The 21,972-nt window shown below is 42.0% G+C and overlaps 1 protein-coding gene across 16 annotated transcripts in view; it reads right to left on the bottom strand.

Annotated features, from left to right (window-relative positions):
• DTNB (dystrobrevin beta) overlaps positions 1–16,965 on the bottom strand; it is a 244,921-nt gene extending 227,956 nt beyond the window's left edge. For 7 of the 16 annotated variants that reach the window (XR_003434137.1, XM_027113664.1, XM_027113659.1 and 4 more), the window contains exon 1: positions 16,761–16,960. The gene's annotated coding sequence lies outside the window, so the exon portion shown is untranslated. Of the gene's footprint in view, positions 1–16,760 lie in introns of all 16 variants that reach the window. The other 9 variants (XM_027113662.1, XM_027113666.1, XM_027113661.1 and 6 more) reach the window with 5 other exon arrangements.
• Positions 16,966–21,972: the final 5,007 nt, after the last annotated feature.

Here is a 21,972-nt window from a genome sequence, read left to right as displayed (position 1 = left end):
ATTATGAAAAGAACTCTTAAAACTCAACAATAAGAAAACAGCCCAATTTTAAAATGATCAGGGCTTCCCTGGTGGTGCAGTGGTTAAGAATCCGCCTGCCAATGCAGGGGACACAGATTTGAGCCCTGGTGCGGGAAGATCCCACATGCCGCGGAGCAACTAAGCCAGTGCTCTAGAGCCCTCAAGCCACAACTACTCAGCCCGAGTGCCACAACTACTGAAGCCCGCGCACCTAGAGCCCGTGCTCCGCAACAAGAGAAGCCACCACACTGAGAAGCCTGTGCACCGCAACGAAGAGCAGCCCCCGCTAGCCTCAACTAGAGAAAGCCCGTGCGCAGCAACGAAGACCCAACGCAGCCAAAAAATAAATAAATAAATTTAATGATCAAAAGATCTGAACAGATACCTTACCAAAGAAATTATACGGATGGTAAGCATATGAAAAGAGGTTCAACTGCATTTGTCATTAGGAAATTACAAAGTAAAACAACGAGATACCACTATACACCTATTAGAACGGCTAAAATCCAAAAAACTGTCAATAGCAAATGATGACAAGAATGTAGAGCAACAGGAACTCTCATCCATTGCTAGTGGGAATGCACAGACAGCCTGGTTGGAAAACGGTTTTGCAGTCTCTTACAAAACTAATCATAGTCTTACCATACAATTCAGTAATTGCACTAGGTATTTAACCAACTAAGTGGAAAATGTATATTCACACAAAACTTGCACCCAAATGTTTATACCAGCTTTATTCACACTGCCAAATACTGAAAGCAACCAAGATGCCCTTCAATAGGTGAAGAGATAAAGAAACTACTACTTTCATAAATGGAATATTATTCAGCAGTAATAAATAAGCTATCAAGCCATGAAAAAACCTGAAGCTTAAATGCGTATTGCTAAATGAAAAAAGCCAGTCTGAAAAGGCTACATACTATATGATTCCAATTTTATGACCTTCTAGAAAAAACAAAGCAATACAAATGGTAAAATAATCAGTGGTTGCCAGAGATTTGGGAAGAAGGGAAGAGGAATGAATAGGTGAAGCACAGGGGAAGTTTGAGGGTGATAAAACTTCCGTATGATACTGTAATGGTGGACACTGACACTACACATTTGTGAAAACCAAAGAAAATTACAACACAGAGTGAACCTTAATGTATGTAAAAAAAATTTTTTTTAATCCTTTAGGGGGTCAAACAACCCCAGAATGAAATGGAGAATATAACAAAACAATCTAACTGTATTACAAATGTATGAAACAGCCTCACTGAACAGTGGGGGGAAAGTATAGTAACCTAAGTAACTCTGGAAGTGAACAGAGTCTGTTAAAACTAAAGGCAAAATAAAATATATATAAGTACTGTACTCTGGTTTCCCACAGGTTATGGGTTAAGAATTCTAATACTGCTATGCATGTATGCATAACTGAACAATTAAGTAAACAGATGGCAGATGGTGAAGTGTGAGGTTACAGATAAGCAAGGTGAGAAGCTATAATGATCCAGGTGGTAATGGAATGGATTACAATTGGAGATATCAGTATACCTTCATGGTTTACTCAATATAGATATATGGATAGTTACATATAAAAGCATTTGTAGGTATGTGTATATGCATTAGTATACACATATACATGTCCTTGCTCTGTCAACTGAGAGGGCCTAGAAACAAAAGTATCCCAAAGCACTCAGCACATTTAGTGGCCAAATTTTTGTTTATACCACCATTCTTCAATAAAAGGAACTAGGGCTCCTCCGAGAAATGCCTGAGGCAAGAAATATACACAATGAGCCTGGAGCATCTTGTAGTATAGAAAGTAAAGAAGTCCTGGGAGGAACAAAACCATATGATAGGGGTATATCAAAGGGACACAGAGGCTAACTGAAAGAGCTCCCAATGGCCAAAGTGGGAAAAATTTCAGCAACAAAATAAAGTAGTATTAAATATCCTTAAGTTGATACCGATACATGAGAATGAAGAATCAACAAATATCCTGTACAGAAAAATTCCAAATAATTGACATGGAGACTCTGCCCTGAAGAAGGTGGAACATAACTCCTCCCTCCTTAAGTGTGAGCTGCACACAGTGGCTTCCTTCCAAAGAGGTGAAGGGGGAGGGGGAAATAACTTGACAGTGGAGAAACCTGATAAACACTACCTCAGCTAGGTGATCAAGTACAACACCAACAGTGATAAATTATGCTGACAGTATGGACCCTTGACACGATGTGATGAAAATGGCATTTTACCTCTGTGGTCTTCCCCTCCAAAACCCATAAACCCCATCTAATCATGAGGAAAACATCAGGCAAATCTCAATTGAGGGAAATTTACAAAATACCTGACCAATACTCCTCAGAAGTGTCAAGTTTCATCAAAAACTTGACCAGAAAAAGCCAAGAAACCGACAAACCCAAGAGAAGTCTAAGGAGAGGACAACTAAATGTAATGTGGTATCCTAGATGGGATTCTGGAACAGAAAAAGGCCATTAGGTAAACGCTAAGGAAATCTGAAGAAAGTATGGATTTTAGTTAATAATGATGTATCATCACTGGTTCATTAACTGCAAGAAATGAACCATACTAATGTAAGATGCTAATAACAGAGGGAACAGGGTGTAGGATACATATAGAAACTATTATTGTTCAATTTTTCAGTAAATCTAAAACTGTTCTAAAAAAGTAAAGTTCATTTTTTTAAAGACAGTACAATTACATATTTCTTCTCCTTTATTCTCTTAACTGACTTAAAAAACAATTGCTTTTTAATACAATATAGATAAAACAATACAATACAATATAGATAAAACAATAAAATTGTATTGTTGGGCCTGTAAGATACAGAATTCTTTAATAAGACATAATCTTAAATGTCTCTGTACCTAACCACAGTGCTTTAAAATAAGCAAAAATTGATAGAACTGAAAGGAGAAAGAGACAAATCCACTTATACTTGGAGACTTCAACACTCTTCTATGATCAATACACGTAGCAAGTCGAGATGAATATGGAAGGACTCAACTTCACCATCAGCCAACTAGATCTAATTGACATTTGTGGAACAACCCACCCAATAATGACAAAATACAAATTCTTTACAAGTGCACATAAAACATGCATCACCAAATTCAGAAAAGCAAAGTCCTCTGGAGGTGGAAGTAGAATAATGTGACTGCAGAGGAATACCAACTCTATTAGCTATGATTTATTTATTAGGCTGGGTTCTGGGTACACTGTACTACTATTCTTTATGCTTTATATGCCCTATTTCATAATAAAATTTTAAGTCATTAGAGTATATTCTCTGGTAAACCTTTCCTTTAGTGGTCTGGAGGGTTAAAGAGGCAGGTCTCCATACATTTTATTATTAAAATGGACTACACCAAAAACCATAACCTCTGAACTTTTATCGAAATATACAGAAACGCTCACAAACTCCATAACTTGGTATAATATTTATTATTTCAAAACCTCAGCAATGTCTTCTACGAGTATGCCAACAGTATTGCTAACAAAGGATGGATTTTTAGTTTGTCACCAAACTAAAATTGTTATTTTTGTCTATGTATTATTTCAGCCAGTTTTACTAAAACGGGAAGAAGAAAAGTTTATGGCTTTTTGTCTTTTACTCCTGAAGTAAGAAATCTCCAAAGAAATTTCCAAAAATATATCATTAAGTTAATAAAATTTTAAGACATTAATCAGGGACCTCTCTGGTAGTCCAGTGGTAAAGAATCCGCCTTCCAATGCAGGGGGCATGGGTTTGATCCCTGGTCGGGGAACTAAGATCCCACATGCCTTGGGGAAACTAAGCCCACGCGCCTCACCTAGAGCCCAAGTGCCTCAAACTACAGAGCCCACACGCTCTGGAGCCCGCGTGCCACAACTAGAGAGAAACCCTTGAGCCACAACTAGAAAGAAATCCGCACGCCACAACGAAGAGCCCGCATGCTGCAACCAAGACCCGACACAGGCAAAAAAAATAAAAGATATTAATTAGCACACAACTATAATCATCACCGAAAAAAGCTCAGTAAGTTTGTCTTCATACTCGGAATGCTTCAGTTTAAAATATCTCAACTGACCATATTAGCCTCATAATATCATTAAGCAAATACCTTAAGGCCCAATATACCCAATGGTATATATAAACCCATACATCAAATAGTATTTTTAACAATGTTAAGGGTTTTTTGGGGTTTTTTTTAGTGATTCCTTTTCAATCTGCTTAGACCATTATTGTTTTGTACTTTGCATGTGACTGAAAACAAGCTCCTAATATAAATAGAAGTACCAGCTCCGTTTGTTTCCTGCTGTTCATGTGTCCTTGCATTAGCACTTCAGTCTTCAGTTGAATCTGAAACTTCAATCCGCAGGTTCTTTGCAGGAATCTTTTTAAACCCTTTGTCTATTCATTCAGCAAGCTTCATTTCATGCAAATCAGATAATATAATCTGAAAGATCCCTAAACCAGGTAGAGGTTAACTGTAGTATGTCCAAATAGAATGTAAGCAAACAAATAAGGAGGCTCACACTGTCGGCCCCTCCAGGTTGTGGCGTGCCCATGATCCTCCCTTCAGGTTACCTCACTTTCCGTACCTGATGTATATCATCAGACATACAGACGGAGTAAAGTGTCAAACTATGATTTAAATATTAGTAAAGTTAATTGCCCTTTTTTTTTTTCTTGTTATTCCCTGCCTAGAAGATCATTTGCACGCCTCCCACTTTGGAAACCATTACTCTTAAAAAAAACTAGAATGAAAAGATGAAACTGAGCTAGGCTTGAGGAGCAAATAAGGAATGTGAATGGCAGAATCAGATGAGGAAATTTAGAGCCTAAGTGGTTAGTTAACTTGGCCTAACATTCCAAAGCTAGTAATTCGTGGAGTAGGCAACCAATCTGACAATAAAGCCTATTCTCTTTCCACTGTGCCACATCACCCCCTCCAGGGCAAACACGACGACTCCAGGACTCAGGAAAGAATACAGGTCCCCAAGCCCTGGTGCTGCGCAGACCTTAGGTCACAGTTAAACAGGGTCAGGAGGCTAGTGCAGCAAAACGTCTGGACCCTCATTAGCCCTGTCAGGGAAGCAATGTGTTCCAGAGCTAGACTAAGTCTGCAGGCAGAAGTTAAGTAAATCCCACAGTAAAGACTAAAGGAAAGAAAGCAGGCTCTAGAAATGTTTCCAGAAAGTCTCTATACTACACCTAAGTGTTAAGTAACCCTCACTTCCCCTGAATCTTTTTGTTAATGTCTTAACTTCCAGCTCTTAGTTACTTCAAAGCACCTAGGTGTCAAAACTTCTTGTGTAAGTTCATTTTCTGCCAGCAAAACTCCTGTCAGTTTTTCTCTGGATGCTCCTTAAATTCAGAAGTCAGAGATCACTGTGCTTGTCACTAACACGTTCTTAACTGGAACTAATCAAACTCCCCTATAAGAGAACTAACTTCCTTGCTTATTTCAGGAAAATTCTCAACTATCCTTCCCCTAATACTTCTTTTCTTTTCTCTTCTCTTTCAGATTAAAAAAAAAAAAAAAAAAAGCCAGGGAAAGTAAACATTGGTAAAGCCCTAGAGATTGGGTTTTTTGGTTTGTTTGTTTGATTTTACAAATCTGAAAAAGTCCTCTACGTTCCAATAAAAAATATTCAGTGACTGCACTCCATTACTACAGAGTTCTGAATAGCAAATACAACCTCCCAGGGCTGTGGTAACTGGTGTTTTTGATTTTGACTGGCAGCTAGCGGGATCTTAGTTCCCCAACCAGGGATCAAACCCAGGCCCCCTGCAGTGGAAGCGCATAGTCCTAACCAGGAATCCCCTGTGGTAACTGTTAAATAAATTATGTAAAGCATTTAGCACAATGCCTGGCACAAAACAAGAGCCTAATAAATGTTAGCTGCTATTATTATTATTATTGATATTATTATGTAACTACCCTCTTGAATGATGCCTAGACTAGAATTCTATTGGCAAGACTCTTTTTCTGATTTACTTAAAAGTATAAAAATATAGAGCTGGAAGAAGAGAAAATACTTTTTTATCAATCATTTACAACATTTTAAATCTGGAATAGAGGGACTTCCCTGGTGGTGCAGTGGTTAAGAATCTGCCTGCCAATGCAGGGGACACGGGTTCGAGCCCTGGTCCGGGAGGATCCCACATGCCGCAGAGCAACTACGGCCGTGCGCCACAACTGCTGAGCCTGTGCTCTAGAGCCCACGAGCCACAAACACTGAGACCGTGTGCCACAACTACTGAAGCCCACGCGCCTAGAGCCCGTGCTCCGCAACAAGAGAAGCCACCGCAATGAGAAGCCCGCACACCGCAACGAAGAGTAGCCCCCACTCGCCGCAACTAGAGAAAGCCCGTGCACAGCAACAAAGACCCAACGCAGCCAAAAAAAAAAAAAAAAAAAATCTGGAATAGAGAAAGGGTTTTAACAAAATTGAAAGGCGGTAAAAGAGCTAGAAACGCCATGTGCCCAAGGAATCAGAAAATAGAATATAAGAAAATTGGGGCAGGGGAGTTCCCTGGTGGTCTAGTGGTTAGGACTCAGCACTTTCACTGCCATGGCCCAGGTTCAATCGCTGATCAGGGAACTGAGATCCTGCAAGTCACATGCCGCAGCCAAAAGAAAAAAGGAAGGAAGGAAGGAAGAAAACTGGGGGAAAGTAAGGCACAAAAAGGAGAAACAGACACCTCTAGTCTGCTAAAGACAAACCTCATAGTTTTTCCTAAAACCTGCCATGGGCTGCTTAGTTCATAAAGACGAAATTTTAGTTCTAAGCAAAGATACTAAACTACTTACCTAATAAGCAAATATTAAAACCATATGAACTGGGCTTCCCTGGTGGCTCTGTGGTTAAGAATCTGCCTGCCAATGCAGGGGACATGGGTTCGAACCCTGGTCCAGGAAGATCCCACATGCCGCAGAGCAAATAAGCCCATGCGCCACAATTACTGAGCCTGTGCTCTAGAGCCCATGAGCCATAACTACTGAACCCATGTGTCACAACTACTGAAGCCTACTTGCCTAGAGCCCATGCTCCGCAACAAGAGAAGCCACCGCAATGAGAAGCCCGCGCACCGCAACGAAGAGTAGCCCCCGCTCGCCGCAACTGGGGAAATCCCACGCATGCACAGCAATGAAGATCCAATGCAGCCAAAAATAATAAATAAGTAAAATAAATAAATTTATAAAAACATGAACAATAAAGAAAAGAGTACATTCTTGAAATGACACAAAGCTTTAGTTTTCATAGTCATATTTCAGGAAAAAAGTATCCTTGTTAGTTATTTCTATAGTTATAGTTAAAAAAAAAACCCTAAACGGTGTTTTAAAAAGATATATAAGAATTACTTTTTCAAATGACTTTGGAATTAGTGAAAAAAATAAGACCAATTAAATGTATTCCAACCTAAATCAAATTATTTGTATTTCTTTTTGATCACATACGCAGCATGCAGCCTTCATACCAAAATCCTGGATGTTAACAAAATTTCATTTCTAAGTTCTCATATCTTTAATTTCAGTTAACATGTTGGCAGTAATGATTAATTATGAGCTACAAAAACCATAGGCAAAGCAATGGAGAATCAGAATGGAAGGGCTTGGAAATACCCAGGTCTCATATTTTGCACATCCAAATAAATAAAATGTCTAGTCTCAGGCTATGGTTGTACTTCACAATAAAGGCATGGAAATAGAAACCCAGAACCCCTAACCCCTGGTCCATTATACCACCTTTCTATATGTGAAGACACTAGGATAATTTTTCTGCCTGTGGTCTGTAGGTAAAATTTCATAAACAATAAATTAAAACCACAAATCCAAAACTTAAGTGCACCAAAAGATCCTATTTTTTTTTTTAAGTTTTAAAAGAGAAGCCACAAACTGGAAGAAGAACTTTGAAGCCATCTATGTGAAATATTAGCATCCAAAATGTATTTTAAAATTATAAATCAATCTGAAAAAGACAACACAACAGAACAGGTAAATGATGAAAACCAGCAAATCACAGAAGAGGAAAACTTAAGAGCCAATAAAAACATGGAGCAATGTTCAAACTCATTAGTAATCAGAAAAACATGTAAGATTAATATAATAAGATTGCATGGTACATCCAGCAGATTTGTAAAAATTATAAAGCCTAAAACACCAACGGGTGACAAGGCAGGGAAGGAACAGAAGCCACACATCGCTGGTGTGAATGTTAATTGGAAAACTACTTCAGAGTGGAATTTAGCAATACACACGGAAGTTGAAGATGTGCATGGCACACATACCAGTAGTTTACTCCTAGTACACACTCTAAAAAACATGCATGTGTACACAAAGAGACGTGACAAGAATAGCGGCATTATTTGTAGTAACAAATAAAATCAGAACACATTAATTGCCAATCCACAGAAAAACATAAAACTGTGATATACCCAATAACAGAATCCTATTCAGTGAAGAAAATAAATGCACTAGAGCCGCATATATCCATATGGATAAGTCTCACGATACTGAGAGAAAAAAAAATAAAGTTATAAAAAGATATGATTAATACTGTTAATATAAAGGGGTTTTTTTAATGCAAAACAATATACATTTTAGGGCTACTTACATATGTAATAGAAGTATGAAAATATGTACAAGAATGAAAAGTATCAAATGCAGAATAGTGGTTCCCTCAGAAGGGGAGGAGAATACAACTGGGAAGCAGTAGGGGTTCAACTTTAAAAGGAGCCTAGTGTCTTAAGTTAAGTGGTGTGTACACAGGTATTCACAATTTTTATTCTCTATACCTTTTTGAGGGCCACTATTTCACAATATTTAAAAAGTTAAAGGAAAATAAACTCAAGGTCCAAGCAACATAGTTTACTCCGGAGCCCACATGCTTAACCATGACACTATTTATTCTATTTTTGTTTGTGCAGTTAAAAAAGGTTTAGTCATTTTAAGAAACTGCTCAAGGACATGTAAAACGTCACACCAGTAAAAAGCAATGAAGTACCTGACTAAAGGAAAATTTTCACACAAATCATATTGGAGACACAAAGTGGTCATATCACCACACGCAGGAATCATGTGGGTAAGCCAAAAAAAACAAAACCTAAGTTGAACTTGGTACATAAAAGTCTTGTTTAGAGAGAGCATATAGAAAGAATATGGGCTTTGAAGTTGGACCTGGTTCAAATATCACTCCTGTCACTGATTAGCTGTGTGGCCCTAAACAAGTTTTAACTTCTCTGAGCTCAATTTCCTCACCCAAACACTGGAGATACCATACCTAGCTTCCACAGTGGTAAAGATTACAGTGTAGCCATTATCTATGAAAATCTCTTGAATACAGTAGCCTCACACTAAATAACAGTTGTTATTACTTGCAGAAGAAAGTCTCTCTCTGGCAAGAGGAGACAGAGCAAGCAGAGATAAAAATTAAAAGGAGAGAGTAAAGAGTCTAGAAAAAGAAGCCAGGAAGAAGCCTGAATGGTTAGGGACTGAAAAAGTCCTTATAGAGTCCCTAAAGTTACTCCCGCCCAAAAAAAATTTTTTTTACTGTACACTATTGGATTATAGTGAGGCTTAGTTACAGGGATATTTGGTCCAAACCTAATTATTGCTGAAATGCCATAATGTATAGCATATATATATAATATTATAATATATAGCTTATACGTAATATTGTTAATATACAAAAATTCAAGATCAAAATGTGTTTTCTTTAAAAGTTCATTTTTTGGTTGTTAAAAATGTATTAACAAGTAAATCAAATACAATGTATCTGTTTCTCTCAGTTATCTGCAACTCAGAAAGGTCTGTCCTACTCTTAACATATTAAAGAGAAATCAATGATAATTTCAACAAATGCCAAAAAGCAATAAAATTCAACACCCAGTAAAAATATAAACCAAGAATAGAAGGAAACCTCCTTAAATTGACAAAAGACACCTACCAGAAACCTTTAGTAAGTATCATATCTAACAGTGAAACACTGGAAGCATTCCCATTCAGGAAAAAGATTAAAATGCCCATTATCATCACTGCTATTCAACTTTTGCACTGGAGGGTCTAGGCATTGCAATAACACAGAAAACAAGATAAGTGGTATCAAGTTTAGAAAGAAGCCTGGTCAATTAAGTCTTCTAGTCAAAGCAGCCCAGTAAGTAAACACTTCAATGCATCCCCTCTGCTCCAAATACACAGTAATAGATATGTTTAAATATATTTTTTAAGTTACTAAAGACTCAAAAACAAGACAACCCTCCACGTGGATCAGAAACAGAACAGATACACAAAACTGTGAGCAGGACTGAAGCTACAGGCTTGCTGGACTCTGAGTCTAGAAGCAGGTGTATACTTCCTTCAGGGCAACAGTGACAGAGTGAAAGAGGTGGAGAAACAGGAGACATCTGAGCCAGATTCACTGCTTAAAGCCAAGGATGAGGCTAGAGCTGAAAGCAAGTGAAAAAGTACTGCTGTCAGTCTCTGCCTAGAACTATGGTTTATGTGGTGCTCTGGACTCTGAAAAGTGAGAAGATAAAAACACAGCCTCATGACCAGGAAATGAACCAAGACATTCACACACTCTGTGAGCAGATCTAAAATAGCCCAAATTACCTCAAAGAGCAGGACCCTGACCATTATCATATCTGATTTCTTGACTAGAGTCCAATCAGTGGAAGCACCTGAAATATCGCCACACAGAGAAGGGTGAGCACAGAAATAAGAGAAACAAAAGCAAAAGTACTCACCCTCAAATAAGTCTGTAAATCAAAACTTCAAAACACATAAAGAGGGCTTCCCTGGTGGCGCAGTGGTTGAGAGTCCGCCTGCCGATGTAGGGGTCACGGGTTCGTGCTCCGGTCTGGGAAGATCCCACATCCCGCAGAGCGGCTAGGCCCGTGAGCCATGGCCGCTGAGCCTGTGCGTCCGGAGCCTGTGCTCCGCAACGGAAGAGGCCACAACAGTGAGAGGCCCGCGTACCGCAAAAAAAAAATATATATATATATATAAAGAAGTATAATGCTAAGAAAGACAGCCAACAAAAGCAACAATTAGAATATAAATTCATACCAGATGCGGTTTAATTTTACAGAACAGTCTGACAAAGATTTTTTTTTAAGTACATTTAGGGTGCTAGGATATACAATTTTAAAATTATTGGGAATGCAAAATTGGACAGGCAGTTTCTTACAAAGCTAAAGATACCTTTACCATACGATCCAGCAATCACGCTCCTAGGTATTTACCCAAGAAAGCTGAAAACTTATGTCCACACAAAAACCTGCACATGAATATTTATAGAAGCTTACTCATAACTGCCAAAAACTAGAAGTAACCAAGATGTCCTTCAATAGATGAATGGATAAACAAACTGTGGCACTTTCATATGATGAAATATTATTCGGCAATAAAAAGAAATGAGCTATCAAGCCAAGAAAAGACAGAGGAAATGTAAAGGCATAATGCTAAGTGAAAGAGACCAGTCTGAAAGCCTAGAATACTGCATGATCCAAGCCATATGACACTCTGGAAAAGGCAAAACTATAGACACAAGGCTTCCCTGGTGGCACAGTGGTTAAGAACCTGCTTGCCAATGCAGGGGACACGGGTTTGAGCCCGGGCCGGGAAGATCCCACATGCCGCGGAGCAACTAAGCCCATGCGCCACAACTACTGAGCCAGCGCTCTAGAGCCCGCGAGCCACAACTAGTGAGCCCATGTGCCACAACTACTGAAGTCCACGCGCCTAGAGCCCATGCTCCGCAACAAGAGAAGCCACCGCAATGAGAAGCCCGCGCACCACAACCAAGTGTAGCCCCCGCTTGCCGCAACTAGAGAAAAGCCCGCGCGCAGCAACAAAGACCCAATGCAGCCAAAAATAAAATAAATAAATTTATTTTAAAAAACCAAAAACTATAGACACAGTAAAATGATCAGTTGTTATCAGCTCAGCAGGAGGGAGGGGGGAATGAATGGGTGGAATACAGGGGATTTTAGAGCAATGAAATTATTCTGCATGATACTGCAATGACATTACATGAAATGTCATGTGATAACATTTTGCATTTGTCAAAACCCATAGAACTCTACAACACAAAGAGCAGAAGCCTAATATAAACCATGAACTTAAGTTAATAATAATGTATCAATATTTATTCATCAGTTGTAACAAATGTACCACACTAATGCAAGATGTTAATAACGGGAAAGTGCCCCTGAAGAAGAGGGGGTTTATAGGAACTCTCTGTACTATCCACCCATTTTGGTCATATTCAGTTATGCACATAATTTTTTTAATATCATGGACAGTTCCACTTCTGGGTGTATACACAAAAGAATTGAAAGCAGGGATTTGAACAGATATTTGCACACCCATGTTCATAGCGGCATTATTCACAATAGCCAAAAGACAGAAGCAACCCAAGTGTCCATTGATGGATGAATGAATAAGCAAACATAATGTATGCATACAACAGAATAGTATTCAGCCTTAAAAAATAAGGAAATCCTGGAATTCCCTGGAGGTCCAGTGGTTAGGACTTGGCGTTTTCAATGCCGAGCGCCTGGGTTCAATCCCTAGTCAGGGAACTAAGATTCCACAAGCCTCGAGGCGGGGTCAAAAAAAAAAAAAAAAAAGGAAATCCTGACACATGTTACAATATAGATGAACTCTGAAGACATTATGCTAAATGAAATAAGCCAGACACAAAAGGACAAATACTGTATGATTCCACTTATAGAAGGTGCCGAGAGTAGTCAACTTCACAGAGACAGAAAGCAGAATGGTGGTTGCCAGGGGCTGGAGGGAGAAAAGAATGCGGAATCAGTGTTTAATGGATACAGAGTTTCAGTTGAGAAAGATAAAATGTTCTGGAAATGGACAGTGATGTTTATACAACAATGTAAATGTACTTAATGCCACAGAACTGTACAATTAAAAATGGTTAAAATAGTAAATTTTATGTTGTGTATATTTTGCCACAATAAAAAAAAATGAGGGAAAGTGCTGAAAAACTGGTTTTCCAAATTAAAAAATATATATATCACTTCATTACACCATATAGAAATTCCACACAGAAAGCAAAACTTCTTTTTTAATTTTAGAAGAAAATACAGATATATAGAATTCACACCCTGGGGTAGAGAAAATTTACTTAAACCAGACACAGAAACAAATTTTGTTAATTTAGTGTAAAATTTTCCATAAATATAACATTAAAATGTAAAACTTGTATACAACTAAAGACATTGTTAACAAAAGGAAAAGGCAAGCCTCAGACTGGCAGGATGCTTTGGCAACACATAAATCCAGCAATGAATTAGTATCCAAAGTAACCTAACTGCCCCACAGTTAGTGGAGGATACATAAACAGTGATTTAAGTCTACAACTGAACACTACTCAGCTTTTAAAAATAAATGAACCAGATCCACAAGTTGCAACATGGTTAAACCTCCATCAATTAATTTAAAGCATGCACCCCTTTGACCCAGCAATTCTACTTTTCATTCACTGCAGCAATGGTGAAATGGCAAACAGCTTTAATGGACATTAATGAGGAGAGGATTAAATAAACTACAGTACAATATATACTATGTATGGTATTGTGTAGTAGTCAAGAAGAACCAGGTAGATCTTTATGTTCCATCATGGAAAGATCTCAGACATTCTGTTAGGAAGAAGTTGCAGACCAATGTCTACAGTATCATGTCATTAATGTGGGCATCGGAGGAAACCCTACTTCTTCCCGTATTATCTATATATAGATGAAAATGCATAGAGAAAGGTCTAGAAGGATCACAACAAACTGATAACTGCCGTTTTGGTGGAGAAGGGAGTGGGTCAAGGAGCCTTGTATTCTGTCTGTAATGTTTGAGCATTTAATAAGACAGTGTGCATTCATGAGCCATTTGCAGAGCTGCAGTACACAGCCCCAGACTGCACAATACAACTCCAGGAGCTGCCATTCACAGGCACTCCGATGTGAATGGCATCCCCTAAAATTGGGCAGTATACTTCCTGCACTAGATGCCACAGCCCTGATACTTGTATAACTAGAAATAAATAAAATGAGAGGTGATGAGAGTATTTACTGCAAACCAGCATGAGGGAGTTTCTACCGTGATGTAAATTTCTATATCTTGATTGAGATAGTGGTTACAAAGTATAGACAGTCCCCAACTTACAGTGGTTTGACTTTAGATGGTGCGAAAGCAATACACATTCAGTAGAAACTGTACTTCAAATCTGAATTTTGATCCTTTCCCTGGCTAGCAATATGCAGTATGATACTCTCCCGTGATGCTGGGCAGCGGCCATGAGCCACAGCTCCTGGTCAGCCGCAAGAGTAAACAACCCAGATACTTACAACCATTCTGTTTTTCACTTTCAGTACGGTATTCAATAAATTACATGAGACATTCAACAGTTTATTATGAAATAGGCATTGTGTTAGATGGTTTTGCCCAACTGTAGGCTAATGTAAGTGTTCTGAGCATGTTTAAGGTAGGCTAGCCTAAGCTATGATGTTCGGTAGATTGGGTGTATTAAATGCATTTTCAACTTACCATACTTTCAACTTACAGTGGGTTTATCAGACAAAACTCCACTAGACCAGCTCTGCACAGGACATCTGTGCAGACACCAGTAAAGCTGATTTCAAAATAAATGTAAATTAAATATATAAATAAATAAAATACAGTATCACTGAGAAAACCTAGAACAAGGCATCCAAAATTACAGGACCTAGGCATCCCAAAATAAGAACTAGTAGACACCTGCTGGTTGCACTCTTAAGTACACAGTCATAAAACTAAAGAGAAATTAACTTAGTTCTTCAAGGCTTACTACACAATGCCAAATTTGAATTAATATTTTATTTTTATATAAGGAAACCTAGGTCCTGAGAGATTTATACTAAAGATATAAAACAAGTGGTAACTTGGCATTCTATTGGTTTTAAATCTGATTTCCTAACTAAGTAGAAATTTTGTCTCTCACACATAGTGGACACTCAAAAGCCTTGCCAACACTACCTTGACTACACAATCCCCTTCAAAAGTAATTCCACTTATGTACGATAAAAATTCTCACAGAACTCATAAAAGGTCAAGTTTTAATTTGGCAGGCAAAGTAACCCAACAGGCACTGCAACCCAGGCAACTGAAACAGCAGCCTGGAGCTCGAGAGTCCAGAAATCCAACCAAGGCAGAAAAAAGGCAGAATCCCAGCCCTTACAGAAGAGCAGAGGTACATCCTCTTATGACAGATCTAAGATCCAAGAACCAAGATAAAAATGAAAAAGTGTTTTCTAGACAAAAGTACTCTCCTTCCTCAAGTGATAGAAACAGGCCAGAATGGGATGATTTGAAGCAAGGGCCCAAGGAGTAAGCTCCTGGCAGCCAACATGCAATAAAGATGTGAAAGTGGCAGCATGACCACAAGATATGACAACTCCATCACCTTAGCCATCACTTTAAATGCCCAGACCTAAGAACCTGGGTTACCTCACACGGCAAAAAAAAAAAAAAAAAAAAAAAGAGAACCGGAGGAACAAGGGAAGTCCATTCAGCCATCCCTAACACCAGACTTATCAATAGTGCTCTGTGTAAAATAGAGCAAAACCTTGCTTGGTTCATTCATTCAGGCAATAATACGTAGGTATTTAGTGCCTGCTGTGGGTCAGGCACCGTTCTTGTCACCGAGGATTTAGCAGTTAATAGTCATGGCGCTTCATTCTACCCGGGAAGAAAGGTAACTTCTTTTCTCTTTCCAATTTCCGTTTCCCTTCTCTCTCTTTAAATGTTACGCAGAAGTTCCTTCAAAACTCTCCCAAGTACCTCCCACAAGCTTCTTTGACCCTCCTGCTTTAATCCTCAAAGCAAGCAATTTTATGGCTCCAATTTCCCAATACTGGGGAAAAGAGACCTAAAGTGGATGAGACAAAATTCAATGTTGCTTTGTACTTCATACGCATACCTTTACAACCGAATTGCCAGCACTTAAAGAGCAAATGATGGTTGTGTTTTACACAATTTTGTGGTCCCAGTGCTGACCACGGCTCTCTCCCCAAGGTACCTAACCAATAAACGTTTGCTGAGGCTGCTGGAAGGTCTCCCTAATCCCAAGGCCTGGCACAGGAATTTAACAGCAAGCATTCGTTAGCTGCATCCTTCCTCCTCTCAGGACACTTTCCTTTAACGGGTGACCTCGGTGCACAGGTTCACTGATAGGTGCCTCGGGAAATAGTGTTTTGAGGTGATGTGAAATAAATTCCTTTCCCTCTGCCAGGGCCTGCCTGCCTCACCTGCCCTCTGCCAGGACCTGCCTCCTTCGCCCCCTTAAACACCTAAGGCAGAGCCTCCTCCCTGCGAGCCGGGCACGGGCAGCATCAGCCCTACGCCCGCACCCCGGCTCGGCGCCCTACGACCAAAGCGTGCTCGGGACCCCGGAGCCCCCTCCGCGGCCCGGGGCTCAGAGCCCGGCGGCGGCGGCCCGGAGCTCCGCTCCATCCCCCGCGCTCGCCCCTCCAGGTCCGGGCGCGCGGCGCCGTCTCCCCTCACAGCGCGCGCTGTGCAGCGGCCCCGGCTCCCCGCGCGCCGTCTCCGCCGCTCCCGGCCCTGCACCCCCGCAGGCTCCCGAGGTAAGGGCGCTGCGCGGGCTCCTTCCCGCTTCTCGCGGGCGCGAGGCTCTGGCACCGCGCTCCTCTCCCGCAGCCTGCGGCGGCCGCCACAAACCCCCGCAGTACTCACTTCCCGGCCGGAGCTGGGGGCGTCAAAAAGGTCTCCGGCGGCCGCAGCCTCCTCCGCCTCCTCCGGCCCGGCCTCCGAGGCTGAGGCGGTGGCGGCGCCCGCTCAGGCCCCGGAGCCGCCCCCGCGGCGAACGTTCTCAGGAACCCGGCTCGCGCCGCTTCCCCGCCCGGCACGCGCAGCGAGCCCGCCCCCGGTGCGAGGGCGCGAGGGCGCGAGGGCGCGGGGGCGCGAGGGCGCAGGGCGGGGGCCGGGCACGCGCCGCCTGCGCGAGCGCGCGGCTGGGGGCGGAGCTTCCGCCGCGCCGAGGAGGGGGCGGGCCAGCGGGCAGAGTTCCCCTCGAGGCCCGCCCCCTGCGGCCGGGTTCCGGGCGGGCGGAGTAAACTTGCCCCCTGCGGGCTTTTCCCGTGAGCCAGCTGTGGGCGGCGGAGTTGCGTTCCAACTCCACAGGTATGTGCCCCGCCGGCTGGATGCTCGGCCCGACGTGACTACAAGGTAAAGAATGCAAAGAACCACCCCCATGAATCATTCATCCGCACCTCGAGCGCGAGACCCTGCCCTGAGTGATCTTTCCGTGTTAATTCAGCTCAGCAACCGTTAACTGAGCACCGACTCCGTGCCTAGCGCTGTAGCACTGTACCAGGTGCTGTGTGGGTACACCGTCAAGGTCCCTGGTCTCCAGGAGCGCGTAACTTAGTGGAAAAGCGGCCGTGTAAACAAGCAGGTCTGGTGATCCGTGCAAAGCCAAGCCACGGTGAGATGCTGTGGGAGGGCAGAGGAGGAAGAGATTACTTCCGCTTGGAGAATGCAAAGGGATTCCTGGAAGAGGTGGCATTTGTATTCAGCCTGCAAGGAAGAAAAAGAGAGAAATCCTAGGAGAAAAAAAGGGAGGGCATCAAAAGCTAGGTAAACAGCTTGGGCAAAGGAACAGAGAGTGACCAAGGTTTACCATCTCAGCATCAGCTTGTTTGTTTTAATATCCGTTTTGCTAGAATCCTTTCCAAACTATGTGAAACAGGAGATGATGCCAAATGAGGAACAGCAAAGCTTTTTTTTAACGGCTCAAAGGATCATTTTCTCAACTTTATTTAAGGCTCACGACAGCAGTGTCCTTTAAGGACTTTTGATACGTTAGTGAAGGATGTAAATCTCTAAGCTAAGAGAGCCCAGTGCTTTGAGTCTGGTTTTTCACTGCTTTTTGGCACCTTATGGCAAGGCAGATCGTACCACCTTCTGCTGCTGTCTGTCTGCCTGCCTGTCTTTAGGACATCCTCTTCCTCCTCCTCTTATCTTCCTATTTTTAAGCCCCTGTGGTGAAGGAAATGCTGGTAACCAACTTTGTTAAGTGAGAGTAAACAGGTTACTCCAAAACACTGGCATCACCTATCACTTATGAATTTTGCGACTATTTTGCATGCTTAGAAGACTTTTTCACTTGTATGCAGGGTCTTAACTATGTTTTGAATATGTTAAGATACTCAGAATACACGTAAAAGACACGTTGTTTATTCACTTACTACTCATTGAGCACCAACTGTGTGGGAGGCATTGAAAGGGTAAAACACTGATCCTGCCCTCTGGAGAAAAGAGGTGTAAATGATGTAAAACAATATGTAAATATGGTTCGTTCTGTTTGCTCTACTGACTGAAACCAAAGTAATTTCAATATGTGGACTAGCCATTCTGGGAATTAACCACTTTAAATATATTCATGTTAGCATCTCTCCATCTCGGTTCTGTTTTTCATCACCTCACACATCCTCAGAAAACTTCTTTCAAACATATTGCAGTCATCACTCTCTCTCCCAAAGTTACCAACTTCTTTTACCTACTTGTCCTTTTCCTTCACCATCTATTCATGTTCAAGCTTTTCCTGTCCTAAAGGAACAGGAGGAAACCTCTGTCATTCTAGATCATGCTCCAGTTACTATTCCCTCCCTGTCTTTTAAGACAAAAGTCTTAAAATAGTTTACACTCATCTCTGCCAACTCAGCCCCCTCTCACTCCCCGACCCATAGCTGTGTAGCTTCTGTCCCCCCACATCGCTGCACTGCTCTCAGTCAGTAAGCGCTGGCTTCATCCTAAATGCCCCAGGCCGTTTCTGAGTCCTCTATTACTAGAGCTCTTGGTGGCATTTGACGACACAGAGCTCTCTACTCTTTTTGACACCCCCTTGGCCTTCACAACGGGACTCCTCTCCTAACCCCTCTGACCACTCCTCCGTCTACAAGGTTCTGTTCTCAGCTTTCATCGCACCCCGTACATTCTCCCTGAGCCGTTGCATCCACCCTGTCTTCATCTGCCACATATATCGGCAACTCCCAAGTACATTATCTAGCTCAGACCACTCATCTGAGTTCCATGTACACACAAGCCTACTAGACTTCTCCACCTGGATGTCCTAGAGACCCCTCAAGTTCTACTTGTCTAAAACTGTTGGACCCTTGGTTGCCCAGGACCTGGGAGTCATCCTTCATCCTTTACCCACGCCCACCCCCGCCACACCCAACAATCCCATTGATTCTCCTCAAACATAAGTCTACACTCTGTCCCTCTTAGCTCCTCTTACCTAGGCTAATGCAATACCCTTTTATCTTGTCTCCCTCCTGTAGTCTTGTTCCTTCTGATCCATATTCCACACCACATGTCAGAATTGTTTTTTTTTAATTTGCCGCTTGTGGTGTCACTGCTGGCACACAAGACCTTCCATCTATCTAGCCCTTGTCCACTCCATCTCTTGTCTCTTCCTACACATCCCCCATCCAAACTCCTGAAATGTTCCTACTTTCCCTTGCCTCCATACCTTTGTGCTTGTTTCTCTCTCTCTTTGGACTGTCATTTGAATACAAGCAAAGAAGGTCCAACATATATGTAGCCAAAGTTCCACATATGATGAAACTATAATCTAAGAAACTTTCTTGAAAGAAGAAAATATAAACCTACAAAATGAAAGGACTCACATGTACTTGGGGAAATGACCACAGAATGATCAATTTTGAGAGATAGTCTCTTAAAACTATTAGATAGGGTCTTCCCCGGCAGTCCAGTGGTTAAGACTCCGTGCTTCCAATGCAGGGGGCGCAGGTTCAATCCCTGATCAGGGAACTAAGATCCCACATGCCATGTGGTATGGCCAAAATTTTTAAAAATAAAAAAATAGGACTTCGCTGGTGGCACAGTGGTTAAGAATCCCCCTGCCAATGCAGGGGACACGGGTTCCAGCCCTGGTCTGGGAAGATCCCACATGCCGTGGAGCAACTAAGCCCGTGTGCCACAACTACTGAGCCTATGCTCAAGAGCCTGCGAGCTACAACTACTGAGCCCACGGCCGCAACTACTGAAGCCCGCGCACCTAGAGCCCGTGCTCCACAACAAGAGAAGCCACCGCAATGAGAAGGCCCCACACTGCAACGAAGAGTAGCCCCCACTCGCCGCAACTAGAGAAAGCCTGCGCACAGCAACGAAGACCCAGAGCAGCCAAAAATAAATAAATAAATTTTTAAAAATAAAATAAAGGGGCTTCCCTGGTGGCGCAGTGGTTGAGAGTCCGCCTGCCGATGCAGGGGACGCGGGTTCGTGCCCCGGTCCGGGAGGATCCCACATGCCGCGGAGCGGCTGGGCCCGTGAGCTGTGGCCACTGAGCCTGCGCGTCCGGAGCCTGTGCTCCACAACGGGAGAGGCCACAGCAGTGAGAGGCCCGCGTACCACAAAACAAAAATAAAATAAATAAATTAAATTAAATTAAATTAAAACTATTAGCCAAAAAATAACAATGATAATCTTCAAGGCTTCCATATAAAAAGTTCAAGTTATTTAAAAGTGTAAGAAAATTAGGCTACAGTACATTAAAGATGACTGTATTTTCTGTATCACTTCTTTTGATCCAGGCTGGCCTAAGCAAATTGCTTGACCGATAGAATATGTGATGTTATGAGACTTCCAGGCTTGGTCATAAGAAGTCTTGAAGAGTCCACCTGGGTCTTTGGGAACACTTGCCCTTGAAGCCCCGAGCCACTCTGTAAAATATCTAACTCCCTATGGAGAGGTTCTGAGACTACGTGGAGAGGGAGAGGGGTCTACCTGATCCTAGCTGATATGAGAGAAGTCATCATGAATTCTCTGTATCAGTCCAGCTATCAGCTGAATACCACAGAGTGGTTCCAGTTGAAGCCACGTAGAACAGAAGAATCACCCAGCCAAATCGTACCCAAATTCCTGGCTCAAAATGGTTCTTTGTGCCGTTCCTTTTAGGCTAGTCTGTTGTGGAGTCTGGTAACCAAAATATTTGGCATCAGACTTCTTAAGAGCAAAGCAAGGCTATAGTGATGCAGCATTTTCAGCATTTTCTAAAAACTCAAGGAAAGAGAATACACGCTAAGGATTTTATATCCATCCATCCATGCTGTTTTTCAAGCACCAAAAGCTATCGGAAATGGGCTTCCCTGGTGGCGCAGTGGTTGGGAGTCTGCTTGCCGATGCAGAGAACACGGTTTCGTGCCCCGGTCCGGGAAGATCCCACATGCCGCGGAGCAACTAAGCCCGTGAGCCACAGCTACTGAGCCTGCGCTCTAGAGCCTGTGAGCCACAACTACTGAGCCTGCGTGCTGCAACTACTGAAGCCTGTGCGCCTAGAACCCGTGCTCTGCAATAAGAGAAGCCACCGCAATGAGAAGCCCGCGCACCGCAACGAAGAGTAACCCCCCCACCCCGCTCGCCGCAACGTGCGGCAACGAAGACCCAATGCAGCCATAAATAAATAAATAATTTTTAAAAATAGATAAGCAACAAAGCATATCTATAAAAAAAAAGAAGAAAAAGACACAATGAGATACTACTTCACCTCCACTAAGATGGCTGTAATCAAAATCAGACAATAACAAGTTTTGGTAAGGATGTGGAGAAACTGGAACTTTGATGCATTGCTGATAGGAATGTTAACGGTGCAATTGCCCTGGAAAACAGCTTGGCATTTCCTCAAAATGTTAAACATAAAGTTATCATATGACCCAGCACTTCTACTTCTAGGTATATACCCAAGAGACTTGAATAGATATGCCCATACAAAAACCTATACACACATGTACATTGGGTCTTACTCCTCCTAACAGCCAAAAAGCGAAAGCAACCCCCAAATCCATCAACTGATATATGGATGAACAAAATATGGTAAATCCATTCATACAGTGGCATATTACTCAGCCAAAAAAAAGAATGG

The sequence above is a fragment of the Aethalodelphis obliquidens genome, unplaced genomic scaffold (assembly GCF_003676395.1).
Source record: "Aethalodelphis obliquidens isolate GAN/ISIS:26980383/991018 unplaced genomic scaffold, ASM367639v1 scaffold12, whole genome shotgun sequence".
NCBI classification, from domain to species: Eukaryota; Metazoa; Chordata; class Mammalia; order Artiodactyla; family Delphinidae; genus Aethalodelphis; species Aethalodelphis obliquidens.
The sequence above is the reverse complement of the archived record's forward strand: the minus strand, read 5'-3'. Positions and strand labels throughout refer to the sequence as shown.